The 9957-nt window shown below is 39.0% G+C and overlaps 1 long non-coding RNA gene across 1 annotated transcript in view; it reads right to left on the bottom strand.

The window, feature by feature from the left end:
* Positions 1-6694: 6694 nt before the first annotated feature.
* LOC115650406 overlaps positions 6695-9957 on the bottom strand; it is a 67078-nt gene continuing 63815 nt past the window's right edge. The window contains exon 7 of the long non-coding RNA XR_004000083.1: positions 6695-6836. This is a non-coding gene — a long non-coding RNA (uncharacterized LOC115650406). The remainder of the gene's footprint in view (positions 6837-9957) is intronic.

The following is a 9957-nucleotide window of genomic DNA, read 5'->3' as shown; positions in this document are numbered from 1 at the left end:
TTTAAAAACAAACTGTACCATTATGTGGAGAGAAGTATAAGGCAAAAGTTCTTTCCAGGTATGTCCTTCAGTTATGCGTTCTTTTCTTTATTTGAACTGAGCTGGGAATAGCATTCAGTCCACCAAAGCAGCAGCCCAGGCTGTGAAATGAAAAGGGTCTGGTGAGCTATGCCAGTTACCAAGTTAAAACACAAACTTTGTGGATTCACAAAGCCGTTGTCCTTTGAAGTCACTTCATATCATTGATCCTCAGCTGGCACATGAAGCTGACAGAAACAAGCATTACAAAGCACAGGGAGTCTGCAGAGAGGTTGCTGCGTTTGTGTGAACTATTATTAAACCAACTCAGAAGCTTAACTAAGGGGGGGAGGGAGGGAGGGAATTTAAATAAACCCAAAGCAAAACAAGGGTAACTATATAGTATAACCAAAACATCATCACCCAGAAACAACAACGACTGACCTTAGAAATGTTCACTGGATTACTTGTTTAAATATCTCATAGCCCTTACGGCCAGGTTCTTACACCCTTCCTCCCATTGATTTCTCAAAGAGCAAGGTACTGCTCGGTGTATCAGAGTCTGGTCCGAAATTAAAGCCTTTTCAAGTATTCAGGATATTATCTAAATGCCATTTTCTTTCATCTGTAGCACTTGGAAAGTTTAAAGAGAGAAATTCTGATCTAAAATGATCCACAAATCCAACAACACTCCTCTGAGCAGCATTCCCTTCCCCTTGTTTATTACTCTCTCTTCTCCCCTATTCCTCGCTCCCACTTATCGTGATTTATCACCCTCTGAGCCGGCAGACTACTCATATGAATAGTCCCATTCAAACCAAGAATGGGACTACTCGTGTGCAAGATTGGGACCTTTGATTGAAATCTACTTGAGGCAGAGGCATTTTTTCCTGTCACTGTAAAATAGCACACACCTACAGTGCTATACAAATGTGGAGTCACAGTAGAAAGATTACACCTCTGAATGCAGTATTAAGTAGATGTCCTTCATATGTATATCATTGACTCAAACAGTGTCTGATTTCTCCACTGCCTTGCCCCTTGTGCAGCTGGTTACACATAACTATAGGGATGGGGTAGAAATAAGTAGCCACACTGAACATGCTGCCAGCCATTCTTTAGAGGAATTACTCTGGCAAAAGGAAGTCTTGGGTGGCAGTGTGGCCCAATGGATTGGAATAAGGAGCTGCCTATTGTCAGCCAATCACCTATGTGACCTAGGGCAACTCAGCTTTTAGGTTTGAGCTCTTTGGGTCAGGAACTGTCATTTATTATATGTTTTGTGCAGCACCTAACACAATGGGACCCAACCTGGTTGTGTTCAGACGCTACTGCAATAGAAATGGAAAATAATAATTTCTACTTTTTCTGTGCCTTAATTTCCCCATCTGTAAAATGGGGATAATAACCTCCTTTGTAGGGTGCTTTGAGTGCTGTGGATAAAAAGCCTTTATATAAACAGCTAAGTATTATTGCAGTGTGATCTCCAAGATGGTATTTGCCATAATTGCCTTTGGGAGGGTTTAGCCTTTATTGAAAATACCTATTGTTTAACTATGACTCATAGGAAGAGAGCTCTTGTATATTCAAAACCTACTGTTCATTGACATACTAACTACAGAGTTAACATGGCTTAACTATGTGGTTATTTAGCTTATTATTTGAAAAAGAAACACTTTTTTGTCAGTTAAATTGTGCTTCAAAGCAGGTTTTTGGAATACGTTAATAGCCTTAAGGAAAAATAGTTTAATGTGTTCAAATTTGGATAAGATATAATACCTTTGTTTTAATCTCTTAGAGCATAATTTGTACATGTAGGCAGGCTACCAGGTACGTATTTAATAATCACTGTAATCTTGCAAACTTGTCATGTCAAACATTTTAACAACTTAAATCTGGAAGGGGGCCTGAATCAAAAAACAAATCTAAGCTAAGTTTGGGGAAGTCTGGATCTGGATCAAAAGTCTGTGCCTCTGGTCCATCTCTGCCTCAAATATATACTTTTTTTCTACATGCTTTTAACTTGTAACATTGGGAAGAAACATGACACTTTTCACAAGGTAACAAATATCCAATGTCCTGCCTTTCTACCACCAACATAGATATACATTATTTTGTTTCTAGTTGCAGTTGAAAGGTCACTGCTATATGTTTTCCCCTCTTTCACAGTTTCTCTTCACTCACTCTACATTGAATAAGGCTCCTATATAGTTCTACTATATAATTCCTTCTCCAAGTGACTGGATGGCTCAGGAAATCACAACTGGATTTTAGACCAGGAACTGCCTACATCATCTAATCCTGCACCCACATAGGCTTTGCCTACCCTACTTCTCCACAATTTGGAATAAGCCAGGCAGTAGAGGGGCTGCCATCTGCTTTGATTCCACCATCCTCTGAAAGCACAGACCTCCAGATCTTCTGCACCTGGATGGCTAATCTGGTCTTCAAAATGGTGTGTTTTCAGCAAAAGTGAGCTGATGTGGAGGATACATGTGTTCTTCTGGTAGTAATGTCTGAAAAAGGTGCAGGTGAAGCCAAAGTATATAACTTATACAAAATGTACAGGGATAACTAATGCTCCTGAGCATATGGTATTAGATGTGAAGCCAATAAGGAGTTCTGACTACATGTTCATTTGTTTTTGTAGGACTATTGTCTTCAAATGCAGAATGTAGCTTTTAGAAAAACAACATCACCCCTCTACCTCAATATAAGACGACCCGATATAACACAAATTTGGGTATAATGCAGTAAAGCAGTGCTCGGGGGTGGGGAGGAGGGCTATGCACTTCGGTGGATCAAAGCAAGTTTGATATAACGCAGTTTCACTTATACCGTGGTAAGTTTTTTTGGCTCCTGAGGACAGCGTTATATCGAGGTATAGGTGTATCTCCCAAAATGTGCTGTACATTTTACAGACATAAAGGAAATCAGAATCCAAGGGTATCCAGATGTCCTGATTTTATAGGGACAGTCCTGATTTTTGGGTCTTACATAGGTTCCTATTACCCCTCACTCCCTGTCCTGATTTTTCACACTTGCTGTCTGGTCACCCTACAGAGTCCCTACCCTGGAGAATTTACAATCTAAGATGACAAAAATTGAAGGGTGAAGAAAAGGACTACAATATACAAACAAAACAGGACAATGTTTGGCACGTCTTGTTAATTTTTTTTTGTGGGGAAGAGGGAGCAACACCGTCACTAAGTTGATTTGTAACACATCTAAAAGAGGTTGGGAGTGTGGTATGTTATGGGGAAGGAGACCAAAGCAGTGTCAGGCTAAAAGGGAAATCAAGGAGTGGGAAACAAGAAGTGGCTGGGAGGAATGAAGAGGAGATGACTTATGCAATAAGGGAGGTAAGAAATTGGGGAGGAGGGTAGAGGATAAAAGCAACAAACAGAGAGAAAATATTTAAGTTTACATATGAAGTAACTAACTCCTGCACACCAGCATACCAATAAAGATCAACGTTAACCATAGTTGTTCAACTGCTCCCATGCATCTAAACATCACATAGCACTCCAAGGCTAGGCATCAAACCTAAAAGTACTGGAATTGTACATTAAGTGTCTTCCTACCCTAGCCAGGTGAACAGGAATGTGAACGTTGCAGGCCAATGGCCTTGCTTGGGTTGCCATCCACCTAGATGAATCAATAATTGGGATGCTTTGCAATATGGTAACATACTGGGAAATCTGAGGAAGGAACATCACTCTTAAGTTGCCTTGCTTGCTTGTATTTGGCTCAGATCTTTGATTTCACACAAATAGAGGGTTTTTAAATAATGTGTTTTTGTAAATAATACACTTGTATCTTAGCTTTCCCCCCTAAACAGCTGCTTTCTTGGGGTGTTGAGGATTGTCTTGATGTTGTGATAGTACCCTAACCCTTCTGCCTAAATGCAGTACCAGGCACTGTGACATTTAGTAAACTAAACAGAACATTTAGCTTTTTGATGATCTTTCTGAATTTAATATTAAAGATTAAGGTAAAAGCAATCCCAGCCCAATCACTTAATTTGACAGAGTTTTGCAAAATAGTTTCTGTAAACAAAGCCAAGTAGGCTGGATTTCAACTCTAGTTGTTTAAGGTCTTCTAGCGTGTGTCAGTGAAGTGATTCACCTTTAAATCACTTACTCTGGTTAATGGTCACAATTATCATGTTTTGATTATGTTAATTATACCTGCACTTAAATCCTCTTTGCATTTCACCTCAACAACCACTCCCTTAATTACTAACTCTTATAGCTTTAGAATGATGTAGGGTTTTCTCTTTCTCTCTTTTTTTTTTGGCGCGCGCGCCTTTGTGGAATACATATTTCACTCAATTTCTGTTTTTTCCCCTTAAAATTTCTCAAGCTTCCCCCCCACCCCAATTCTTCCCACATGTTTCATCTGTCAAACCAATATAAGGGGAAGGCTGCCAGTATGGGTGTGGAAGTCACCCTCAGCCCCTGCTCACTTGTGACTTCTGAGTGTTCTGTTGGCTGGTGTTCACATCCTTTTGACATTAGCATTTTTGGGCTTTTTCTTTCATACATGGACATGGGAAACATGCATACCTTCACATTCCTTTGAGTGCCAGAGGTGTGCAACTAGAGACCGGGGCCCAGATCCTCAGCTGTGTAAATACAGTGCCACAATTTGGCCCAGGACATCTAAGCTCCTTCATCAGGGGGTCAAATATAGTTCATGTGGAAGCAGGCACAAATCCATTGACTTTAACAGAGCTGTATCCACTTACACCAGGGCTGATTTGGTCTGTTTTCAAATGCAGATCAGCTCTGTTCTTATTTCTACCAGGGTAGCACCTTGGAGCTGTACAAAAGAGTGGGGTCCCATTGTGCTAAGCATTGTACAAACACATAGAAATAGACAGTTCCCACTCCAAGATTTTACAATAGACAAGACAAAGAGAAGGGAAAGGCACTAAGATGTGAAGTGACTTGCCCACAGTCATACAGTGAGTGAGTGAGTGGCAGAATGGAATAGAGGCCAAGCCTCCTGCCTCCTTATCTGCTAAGCCGCACATTCTAAAATTTCATAATGGTACCAAACCCTACAGTTGTGTACTATGGGTAGTTATAGTTTAAGATAGATTTGATACATCTGAATAGTAGTGCCATTACACTGGTCTACAATTCTTGAGAAGTCGTCTGCTTCAGAGATAAAATGTGATATTTATTATGTATTTTGATGTGTTGAATTCAAATATGACAATTAAAACAACTGACTGGCTACTGTTTCTAAGATATTTAAGTTTTTACATTTTATGTCTATGTATATTGTGTAGCTAGTAGAGTTTTAATCATAAATTGTAAACCTAGGTCTTTTCATGTGTTTATGGTTGCTTTACATATAATATTTCACCTGTCCTGTTTATGTAACACTTTAAAAATCAGCAAAAGGGTTATATAAATAAAATTTATTATGAAACAAAAGGCAAAAAACTATTATGTACATAGTTCAGTCCTATTCAGTGTCTACTCGGCGCTTCTTGGCTTGTCTCTTGTAATCATTAAATGGAGCATCTCTTGTCACTGTCCAGCAATAGTCTGCAAGCATTGATGGGCTCCATTTGCCCTGATAGCCTGCCAGGAGATTCCACTGCTGTAGTCTGGAGCCCAACAGCTCTGCCTTACTCTTGGGTAGTTCCAAATCCCTGACAAGATCATTCAGTTCACCTTGTGTTATGAGGTGTGGTTCAGAGGAGGAGGATGGGAGAAAATGTGGGTCCTGTGACACTGATGGTTCAGGACCAGAAGTTTCATTCTCTTCCTCTTCCTCGTCTGACTCAAGTGAGAATGATTCTGGTGCATCAGGAACAGGCAGTCCTTCTCCGTGGGGTACTGGGCGTATAGCTGATGGAATGTTTGGATAATGCACAGTCCACTTTTTCTTCTTTGACACACCTTTCCCAACTGGAGGCACCATGCAGAAGTAACAATTGCTGGTATGATCTGTTGGCTCTCTCCAAATCATTGGCACTGCAAAAGGCATAGATTTCCTTTTCCTGTTCAACCACTGGCGAAGATTTGTTGCACAAGTGTTGCAGCATATGTGTGGGGCCCCCCCTCTTGCCCTGATCTCCAATTTTGCAGCCAAAATAAAGGTGATAGGCTTTCTTAACCGTAGTGGTTATACTGCGCTTTTGTGATGCAAAAGTCACTTCACCACAAACATAGCAGAAGTTATCTGCACTGTTCACACAAGTACAAGGCATCTCTGCTCATGTTGGCTAAACAGAAATGTGTCCCTTTGCAAAATCAAACCCTGACAACTAAGAGAGCAGGACACTATGATTTCTAGAGCTGATATAGGGCAAATTGTTCAGCAGAGTGATGTAAGCTTCGTTATGATTGCATCATCCATGACTTCTAGGAATAACATGATGCAATTCATATCATGTATGACACAGTACCAACTTCAGATTGCATCATTCATTGTTTTGCCTAAAAAGCAAGTACTGTCCAAACCCAGTCATAGATTTATTCATAGATCCAGTCAAAGATGTATTTTAGTCATTTCTGGTTTAAACTGAGATCCCTTCCCTTTATAACTCACTTATCCTCTGCCATTCCCAAGTCAAGGGTCGTATATACTGACCCAATAGCATATCTTGAAAACTAGAGCCAATCAACAATTTTAAGCATCATTTTCATTCTCAGTGACCCAGAATTAGTAAAGTTGGACTAAATTTATTTCAGAAGCATTTTGGCTGTAGAGCAGTGTTAGCCGCAGCTGTTACAGTAAATCCTCTTGAGTTCTCTACTTCCTGGATATCTACATAGTCTTGTCAATAATTTGGATATCTAGAGGGAGAGAACACAAAATGTTTTCAAACGTCTGTTCATTCCATAATCAGATCCAAGGTCAATGAACAACTGGCCACAACACCAGAGGTGCTATATGAAGTACTGTAATCAAATTTTATTCAGGGCATCAGAAGCTCATCTTGTTCCTGATGGGGTCCTGCTACCTGTGGAAACTCACCAGTCTCAACCCTTACTCTAGTATGTTTTCTGAACACACCAGAAGGCAAAATTCTGTGATTAGTTATAGTAGTGTAAATCTTGAGAAACTCCACAGAAAACAGAGCAGACTTTGGCTGAATACTGATAATGAAACTCAAATGAGCACAGAAAATACTAACAAGCAAGCCAAACCATTACACTAGGAAAAACCTCTTCACGGGCAGTGAATTAACTTTGTGCCTATACGAGAGACTACAGCTAATTGGAAAATTGCTGATGCAACATTTCTTCTATTGAAATTTGTTGAAATGGAAGTGTTTTGTGGAGATGGTTCAATTTCAGCAAAGCTTCTCCAGAAACCAGACAGATTTCAAAGTTTGCCTGTTAGGCCTGGTTTTTCTGCCAGCTCACCTACCCATCTCTTTGGCAGCCCCGGCTCTCAGGATCTGGCAGCCAGTGTTGTAGACTATCCCAGGGCTTGGGTTTTTTATGGAAAATTTTGAAATGTCTTGTTTCCAAATTTAAAAATATTGGAATCTTCCGTGAAAGGAAATTACCTTTCTCTACCCCATCCTACTAGAGAATTTACTGAAAAAGGTGGATGGGTAATGGAGTGGGGGAGAACGTGTCTGGTAAAGTTTCCGAGTGTAGACATGGTCTTAGGAGAAAATCCTGCCCTTTTGTGTGGTGTGGCTCTGCTGGAGAAGGGGAGGCAGTGTGGGGGAAACATTGTCAGCACAAAGCTCAGCTCTTGGCATTCTAATACACACAGGACAGCATTTGCTGTTATATATAAGCGACACCACCATGAACTAGAGGCTGTGTGTGGAGATGCTTAGGGCTTCAATGGAAGTGCAGCCTTAGAAGGAGGATTCTTTCCTCCAGTTAAACAGTTCCCAGCCTATCTACTTGGACTGAGGATCAGAGCCTTTATTATATTAAACCTAATGCTGCTAAAATAAATAGCAGCATTGCAGAGAATTGTAACTGAAGCAATAGGCTTGATTACACTCACCTGCAGTGCCAGGAAAGAACAACTGTGCAAACAACAGAGTGATGATCCTAAAGATTATAGACACTACAAGCCCCCAAGAGGTACAAATCCACTGAAGTCAAGGGGTTAACAACTGCTTAGTGTAGCAGTGGATAGCTTAATGTATTCACAGTATCATATCTCTGCTTTGGAGATTAAAATAGAGTATTTTAATAAGCAATATATTTAAATAAAATATTCATTTCTTTGAATGAAGAAAGATTGGTTTTTAATTGTGGAGAGCTTTTAAAACATGAAGAGTTCCTTAAAAGAGAGAAATGCATATAAAGTCCAGCTTTGCTTGACGTGCAGAAACAACAAAGGTATCAAAAGGGGCATTATTAGCTGTGCCTCTTGTAGATCAACAAATACATGTGAATGTGTGTTTGAAGAAATATCAAATAACTTACATCATCTTAAATAGCTCTTGGAAAATGGACACAAGGGTGGAAAATCTTATTTTCAATACTTCTCTTCTGATCAGGATGAGTGATACAGTCCTATTTATTACATAACACAACCTGGCAATTATTGTATTTACTGTGGTATCACCTAGGACCCTTTCCTGTACCACCAGCCCATTCTGCAGAACAGTGTGTCAAACACAGAACAAAACAACGGTCCCTGGCCTAACATCATATATAACATACCCAGCGTGACCTCCTTACATAGTTATATGTCAAACCTAAGACAATTCAGTTTGTTTAAACCTCTGATGATCAAAGACACGAATAAAGGGACCAAAACATATCATCTTCCCCTGCAAGGTTTTTGGATATTGAGTCCTCTGTGCTGAGCACTTATAGGTGCATGCTTCAGAGTTATATGCTATGTAATGAAAAAAAAAACCCTAATAGGAGCCATAAAAGAGTAAATTAAATGGAATTTGTATATTAAAGTTAACCTTATTTTATTATGACATAGGTTAGTTAAACATGCCCTTTTCCTATTACTTTGCCCTTTTTGGATTGCTTCCCTGCTCACAGCAGGCAGGGATTCCAGGCAAAATAGATTACTTTTATCTGAAAACAAATATTTTCTTTGGAGGAAAAAACTTCTCTCTTTTCCCCATGCTATGCTATGAAGCAGCAAAATCCACATAGCCAAGCATTTTATTTATGATTACAGCTTGTAGAAAAGAAAATGGTCATTGTCATTTTTACAACCAGTTAAAATACAAAATTAGGGCATTTACAAAATCTTTCTGAAAAAAAAAGTTATTTCATGTAAATAGGCACACATTAATTGAACACTTAATTGAGCACCGCAGCCATAATGATAAATATTAATTACTACATAGTTCATAAAACAAAATAACTAAAATCCTGCTCAGAATTGTGAGTAGATGAGCTCATACACATGAAACAAAGCTTTATTGCTATGTTTTCTTTAAACCTGGCAGATGTTCAGGCTTCTCTAGAAAAATTAAAGATTCTCTTTGCATATGAATGTACATTTCACATTGGTGAAACAGGCTTCCAAATTATTTTACAATTCTCAACAAATTATTTTATCAGTGGAGTCTATGTGATTAGAGTTAATCACAAGCACCTCCAATAAAGGCTATCCATGGTTGAATAAAAAGATTAATCTCTCTTCCTGACCCATTATATGAAGTTTGAATATTATTTAGACATCAGAAGATAAAAAGTATGTTAATGAAGGACAAATACAGATTAAAATTACTAAAAGGAGAAATTAAGTTAATTTCAGTGCAGAATGTTTGTAAGCAATGTGTAATCAGCGTCTTCTGTTAATTAAACCATCTACTATTATGTTCACTGGTAAATCTAGTCCAAACATGTGCAAACGCAAAAATCTAAAAGAATCCAAATGCCTTTGGCATTCAAATAGAAGCAACTTTTTAGTACATTATCACTGGCAAAAAATATATTGTTTTTTTTCCCCTGAAGGGTATAAGTGCAG

The sequence above is a fragment of the Gopherus evgoodei genome, chromosome 4, assembly GCF_007399415.2.
Source record: "Gopherus evgoodei ecotype Sinaloan lineage chromosome 4, rGopEvg1_v1.p, whole genome shotgun sequence".
Taxonomy (NCBI): domain Eukaryota; kingdom Metazoa; phylum Chordata; order Testudines; family Testudinidae; genus Gopherus; species Gopherus evgoodei.
The sequence above is the reverse complement of the archived record's forward strand: the minus strand, read 5'-3'. Positions and strand labels throughout refer to the sequence as shown.